Below are 6,911 nucleotides of genomic sequence, written 5' to 3'. Positions count from 1 at the left end.
TGTAGAGATGAGGTCTCACCAAGTGGCCCAGGTGGGTCTCGAACCTGCGGGCTCAGGCAATCCACTCACCTCAGCCTCCCAAGGCGTGGGATTACAGGCTGAGCCACCAAGCCCAGCTGATTTATTGTAGAGATGAGGTCTTGTCAAGTTGCCTGGATGGGTCTCGAACCCACGGGCTCAGGCAACCCACTCACCTTGGCCTTCCAAAGTGCTGGGATTACAGGCTGAGCCACTAAGCCCGGCCGCCCAGTTAATTTTTTATTTTTATTGTAGAGACAAGGTCTCGCCAAGTTTGTCCAGACTGGTCTTGAACCTGCGGGCTCAGGCAATTCACTTGTCTCGGCCTCCTAAAGTGCTGGGATTACAGCCTGCTAATTTTTTTTTTTCTTTTTCTTCTTCTTCTTTTTTTTTTTTTACAACAAAGGAGAAGATCTTTTCTGTCAATGATTCAGGTGCACATACCTTGGTAGCATCATTTGAAAATTTCTCTCAAATACTAATGTATGATTTTCACTGGGCTCATCAGAGTATCAGAATGCCTGAGGATAAATAAATGATTATAAAAGCCTCTATGGATTTTAGACTCATACAAGTGATCTGAAGGAGCCGCATATGAGTTTCTTGCTCTTAAAGAAAATAAAAATACACAAACTCTGAGGATGTTTGTTACATAGTGCCTATAAAATTAAGATTTTCACAACTCTTTTCAAAGTCATTCTCATTTTTCTGGTGAATTTTTTCATGCGCCCCACCCCCCAAATCTGAGGTTTTCCTTTTTATAGAGAGGGAGAGATGAGAGATTGTATAGAGACTGAGATTTCCAGGGTCTGTTATAGCTTCAGCTATACATTCACCTATGAATAAAAAGCAGCAGAGACAGGAAACACCACCGCCAAGAACATTTTTCCCTCCTCTGGAAACTGTATCCCCAAGCCATGCCTCATAATTCCTGGTAGACTAAGGCCTTGGCAAAGTCATCTCTGAGACAGCTGATCAGATCAGGCTTGGAGGGTCATGGGGTTTCCCGCGGTGGGGGAGGGTTGGCTGCCAGCAACTTTCCCTTTCTCAGTATCCCCAGTGATTGTCCCTGTGGACAGTTTCCTGAGATCACAGAAGACCTCTGAGACAGCAAAAAGAGGAAGATGTCCTCAAGAAGACAATGGAGACATTCCTTTCTCCCTGCCCCCAGGGGCGCTGACTAGGCACTGCCTTCCAATGACAGGTGCTTTTCCTTATTATTTCCAAGTAATCCCAAAAGAAGCCCCTGGGGAACTTCATTCTCAGATAGCCCACCACAGCCATTTGGGCTTCACAGCAAGATCAGAAAGTGTCAGGAGTTGAGTTTACTGCAAGTGTAGAAGAAAATACAGTCAGTGGATGGGGAGGCTCACAGGTATCAGATACTTGTTCTATTAGAACAATTAAAACCTTTCTTTTATACATACTTTTCATGGGTTACGTGAGTCGTGACAATTTTTAACATTAAATTATTTTCACTTCAGCAATTGCTTTCAGCTTGCGTAAAAGGGAAACTAAAAGCCATCTTTAACTTCTCTTAACCCTCTTTGATGATGTACCTAAATTCCTCCCCACCACAGTACAGTGCAAGAAGTTTTCAGTAAATCTAATGTCCAGAAAAAATACACCAGAAGAATAACATATTTATGATGATTCTCCAAGAGAGATTTCTCCAGATAGCTGTCTAGAAAGCTTTACACCTAGCGGTAGCAAAGTCTGCTTCCTCACATAAAAACAATTCTGTAACATCAGATTTCAAGCCACACAAACCATTCCTTAAAGATTCTAGCTAGGCATAGATTAAATGGTGCGGGGAAAGAAACATTTCGATTTTCAACGTTTGTGCTTAATTACATCCCTTAAAACCCACTTCCACAAAATTCTTGTTAAAGGTCATAGAAAGTTACAGCTTACTCTAATACAGATCTGCACTAAAGGACTCTTAATTAGTCCCAGTTCCCATGAACATGGACATGAGCCACAATTGACCAGGGGTTAATTTTATAACATGAGAGAAAAATTCTTCTGAACCTTAGCATGGGCAATGGGGGAGGGGCAGAGCTGTTTTCCCAACCCTCCCAATTGGCCCTTTCCTGAAAAGTTTTTAAGCAGCATGTTATACAATATGAATCATGCCATTTTCAGTTAAACAACAACAATTCCTCCTTGTCATTATCTAATACTCTAAGCACTTGGGTCTCCCACCCTTGGGGCACACATTCTAGAATTTACTCCAGTTTAATGGATTCTTTGCTATTTAGAAAAGTTTTGTTAGCAAATGCAAACACTTCAATGTACACTTACTCTTCTACGTCAGTTCCTGGATTTTAAGTAAAACTTATTTCAGTCCCAATTTTGGAGAGAATGCCTTTGCTGGTGTTGCTATTCAGAGAATTACCCTTACCCTTTGCTTCCTCCATCAAAATCAATCAATCATAATATTTGAAGACACAATCCCACAATTCTATAATGATGTCAGTTATTTAGAGTTTCTTTGGCTTGACAGGAAACCCCCATAAAAAGCTATGTGAAAGCCTAAACAGATCACATGCACTGGTTTTCCTGTCTACATATGCATTAACCCCTTGAGAAATACAAGTTCACAAGCAAAATATAAATTCCTCTTATAGCAAAGAGGTTGCCTTTCCAGAAAGACGGAGTTTGCTAAAGTTTTCGGTGTTCCCACTCTTTATTATAGATTCTGCCAGCTTGCTTTTACTAGTGATGAATCCCAGGTCTTATTGGGACTTACCCTAGTGGCAATCTACTAGCTCCTTGACACCATTCGCTTCTCCATTCTCACCTTTCAGAACTTTTTCTTTAGAATCAGACCTGTTAATTAATTACATTTGATTTGTTCATTAGAATGAGAAAATCCAGTAAATTTATCACTTATTGACCTAGTTACTTCAACTAGCCCACCACAAGAGATTATCTGGGAATGGAACTCTGCCCTAACATTTTTCCCAAGTCTAAGTCAAAGAATTGATTCACTTCTCCCAAACTAACCTTTGACCTGATTTGGCAACACAAAAACTTTGGTGCTTAATGCAGTATTTATCAAGTGCCTCTTATGTGCCAGCTGCCACCCATGAGTGCAGAAAATACAAAAGGCTTGGCCTCCGCCCTCTTGAAAATTACAAGATGAACAGACATGGATTTTATTGTTGGCTTTTTCACTCTCCTTCTTACTCTATAATGTGAATTCCTCCAACCTCCCCCTCTCCAAAGATCTCTGAGGTCCCCTGATCTTATCTTGGAACAGCCCAAATCCAAAAGACAGGAGGAGACAATACTACATCGTGCAAATCCACTCAACGTCTGCTTCTTTTCACTTTGAGACTTTAACACATGTGCCATAGGAGGTACCTTTGGACAAAGTGGGAGAGAGTCATACACTCAAATGTAACCTATACATTGCTAGATATGCTATGTCCATTTTTTCAGTCATTCAAAACTATAGAAGATATTAGCTGGGACTCAGAACAGAACCTCACAATGGGGGAGGGGGTGAATAAACAAACTCTTTGGGGACAAAGTTCTCCTGTCTTTCTTGGTCAACAAAGCAAAGAGGACAGAGACTCCTCACACAAATGTCATTTCATTTATGTGGTTTGACAAATCAGAAGTCATTAAGCCTTCAAGTCATTTTTTTGTTTATTTTAAATGAATACGCAGGCCAGGTTCGGTGGTTCAACCGGTAATCCCAGCACTTTGGGAGGCCGAGGCGAGTGGATTGCCTAAACCCGCGTTTGAGACCCACCCGGACAACTTGGCAAGACCTCATCTCTACAATAAATTTTTTAAAAATTAGCTGGGCGCACCTGTAGTTCCAGCTACTTGGAAGGCTGAGGCAGAAGGATCGCCGGAGTCCAGCAGGTTGAGGCTGCAGTGGACAGGAGTGTGCCACTGCACTCCAGTCTGGGTGACAGAGTAAGACTCCAACAACAACAACAACAACAAAAGAATACGCAGTGTTAATGCTTTGACTTTTAAAGGCCCTAAATGTGGCCACTTGATAATGAGCTTCGCTAAACTTATATTTGGATAGTCAATGAATCACTGGCATAGCTCCATTCAATTATTGTAGCTGAGGTCTCACCAGAGGAGTTTCTATGCCCTCAAGTAATTGATACACTAAAACATTGAAGGAATTGAGATACCACCTGGTCTCTTTCCACCACACTAGGAATAAACTCTGTTTGTTCCGGACTCTGTAAAACTGTGATAAAAGGGTGCCTGAAGTCAAATGCAAGGTATCGATTAGCCTATTCTTTAGCTGGGCTGTCATTCCAGCCACCTACCATTTTCCTTTGGTTTCTTAAGTATCAACAGGGTGAGAAGGGGAAAATAAAGCCAGATCTTGGGCACTATATTAAAGAGTTAATGTTGCATTCTTATTAATGACATGAAAAATGTATTTCCTTAAAGAAGATGGAAAAGTGATTGCTTATTTGCCAGCAAGTGACACAAGAGAGAGAAAGAGAGACATAGAATGAAACCAGTCATTTGCTATGTATTCAAGTACCTACAGGCCTGTTCAATTCCTGACCATCTTCAGATATAGCCTTGCCAGATCAGAGGCCTCTTAGGCACCATTGAACCAGAGAGATAGATATGAATGTTCCATAATGTGCATTGGAAATGGTCTGGTCCTCTTTACTACAAAACTGTCAGATAACCAAGAATGAAAGGCTTGCCTGTTACCATTTTTTGCTTTGGGCAGGAATGAAAAGGACGGGGGGCCATTCTAATTTGAGCCTCTAAGAAGAACTGAAGTTTGCTCCCATGGGGCTGATATTGAGGTCCCTATAGAATAGTGTTTTCTGTCACAGGACCTAGAGAGGCACCGGTACTTAAGAACTCTGGCCAGTAGACCGGCTTCAGACTTGATGCTCACAAATTTAAAGTATCAGACAGCTTTCTATGGCCTAACGTGACTGAGTAGATTTTTGTTCCATTATTTCAATATCCAGCTTGCCCTCCATAACTCTTCTGGGTGATAGGCCAATTGCCACTCATAAAGCAATTAATTTGGTTAAATATCTGCACCCAAAGAAGTTCCAATTACCCCTCCACTCCGAAAATGTGGTCCGTCAGTTATTTTAGGATGAGCAACAAACATGGAGGATGGGGAGGCTCAGGCCTGCAGCCACTAAGGGGCAGAAGTGAGAGGAAAAAAATGGGAAAAAATGAGCCAAGGCAGGAAGGAAGAAAAGGAAGACGGTATACACCCAGGGCCCAGCTGTGGGAGGGTCATATACCACTGATGCAAGCACCAGGGCCTCAGGTTCCACAATAATTCCCATCAAGCAGAGGGACATGTTTTTCTCCCTCGTTTCCATTACACAGAGCCTGCAGATGGCACACAGCATTACTACTGCAATTATTGACTATAATTATTATGAAAAGTCTTTGATGTGATAGCAAAAATTATTAAAATGGCCCTTCTTAGAGAAGAATGGCAATAAATACAGCCTCATTTGGAAAATTCAAGGACCCAATTTTGTACCAGGACCCTCTGCCAGAAAATAATAAGTCACTTTAATATACTTGTTTTCAGCTCCTCTCCTTGAGGATGTTTTATCCTATGTAGAAAACAAATAATGGTATGTGATTCAGGGTATACTAAGAGTATACTTAAAGGTACTTCAAAGGAAAATAAAAATAAAGTAACCTTCTCCTTGTAGACACACACATATTTATATAAGCTCTTAGTTTTTTCTGATCCCATAGTAACCAATGAGAGGCAATTTTTAAAATTGCCTTCTAGGATGAGAACAAATGACAACTGAATTAAATGTCAGTCTTGTTTTAAAGATAATACCTGGCAGTGCTGTGCTTATCTGTTTGAATTAGTAAACACTGTAGTGTACTTTTAAAATATCAGTAACTAGAAATATGAAAAAACAGAGCAGTTCACTTTGTTCTCTTAATCTTTCAAAGGATCATAAACCGTGCAAGGTCACATTTTATTATTATTTTTTAATCTACCTAATCTTACATTTTAACTCTGAGTCAAGACAGCATAATCCCAAATTATATGCAGTGTTACAGCAGCACATACATTAAATCATTTTCTGAAAGCAGTTTCAATGTGGGGGAAAAGGCCATTTTCAAAAGCTGAAGTGAAACTAAATGTCCAGCATTATAATTCTCGATTTTTGCAAATGAACTGCCTAAATTAGAATGAGTTCCACCAGGCTATCTGGAAAACATGCTTATGATTTGCCCATGAGTGCTTCTATTTTCAATACATGTCAATGAACACAGCCCAATGCAAAGACCAAATAACCTAACCCAAACTTACTGTACTAAATTAAGTTCGATTATATAGAATGACTATACTAGAATTAAATGAGCTTGCAAAAGAACCATAGTTCAAGCTCAAATTTCATAAGCATACATTGGAAGAGGTGCTCAGTAGCACCACGTCTAAGCTTCCATTTGGCCTAATGACTTGGTGGGTATGGGTAAGTGGAAGAGATACTCTTATAAAAAGACATGGCTTCATTATTATGAGATGAACCCTCATGATTCCAAGATTTGTGGCTGGAAATATAACAGAAATTATATCAGAGAGTATTACAAAATAAGTCTATTTTTAGAAATAATCATGATGCATTCTGCTTATTGGTTAAAACTTTTCTAATACCACTGACACACTTGGTAGCCCTGGGATAGCATACAAAACGCAAACTTTTTTCTATCCCATCAATAAATAGCAACTCAGAACAGGAAGGGTCAGGTAGTCAACAACCAAGAGCTTTATCTTATTCCATGTTATGGTTTGGATACAGTTTGTTTGGCCCCTGCAAGTTTCATGCTGAAATTTGATCCCCAATGTTAGAGGTGGGACCTGGTGAGAGGTGTTTGGATCACAAGACTTGAGT

Source organism: Carlito syrichta, unplaced genomic scaffold (assembly GCF_000164805.1).
Source record: "Carlito syrichta isolate Samal-C Ts95f unplaced genomic scaffold, Tarsius_syrichta-2.0.1 Scaffold312074, whole genome shotgun sequence".
In the NCBI taxonomy this organism is placed as follows: domain Eukaryota; kingdom Metazoa; phylum Chordata; class Mammalia; order Primates; family Tarsiidae; genus Carlito; species Carlito syrichta.
This window is presented reverse-complemented; position numbering follows the sequence as displayed.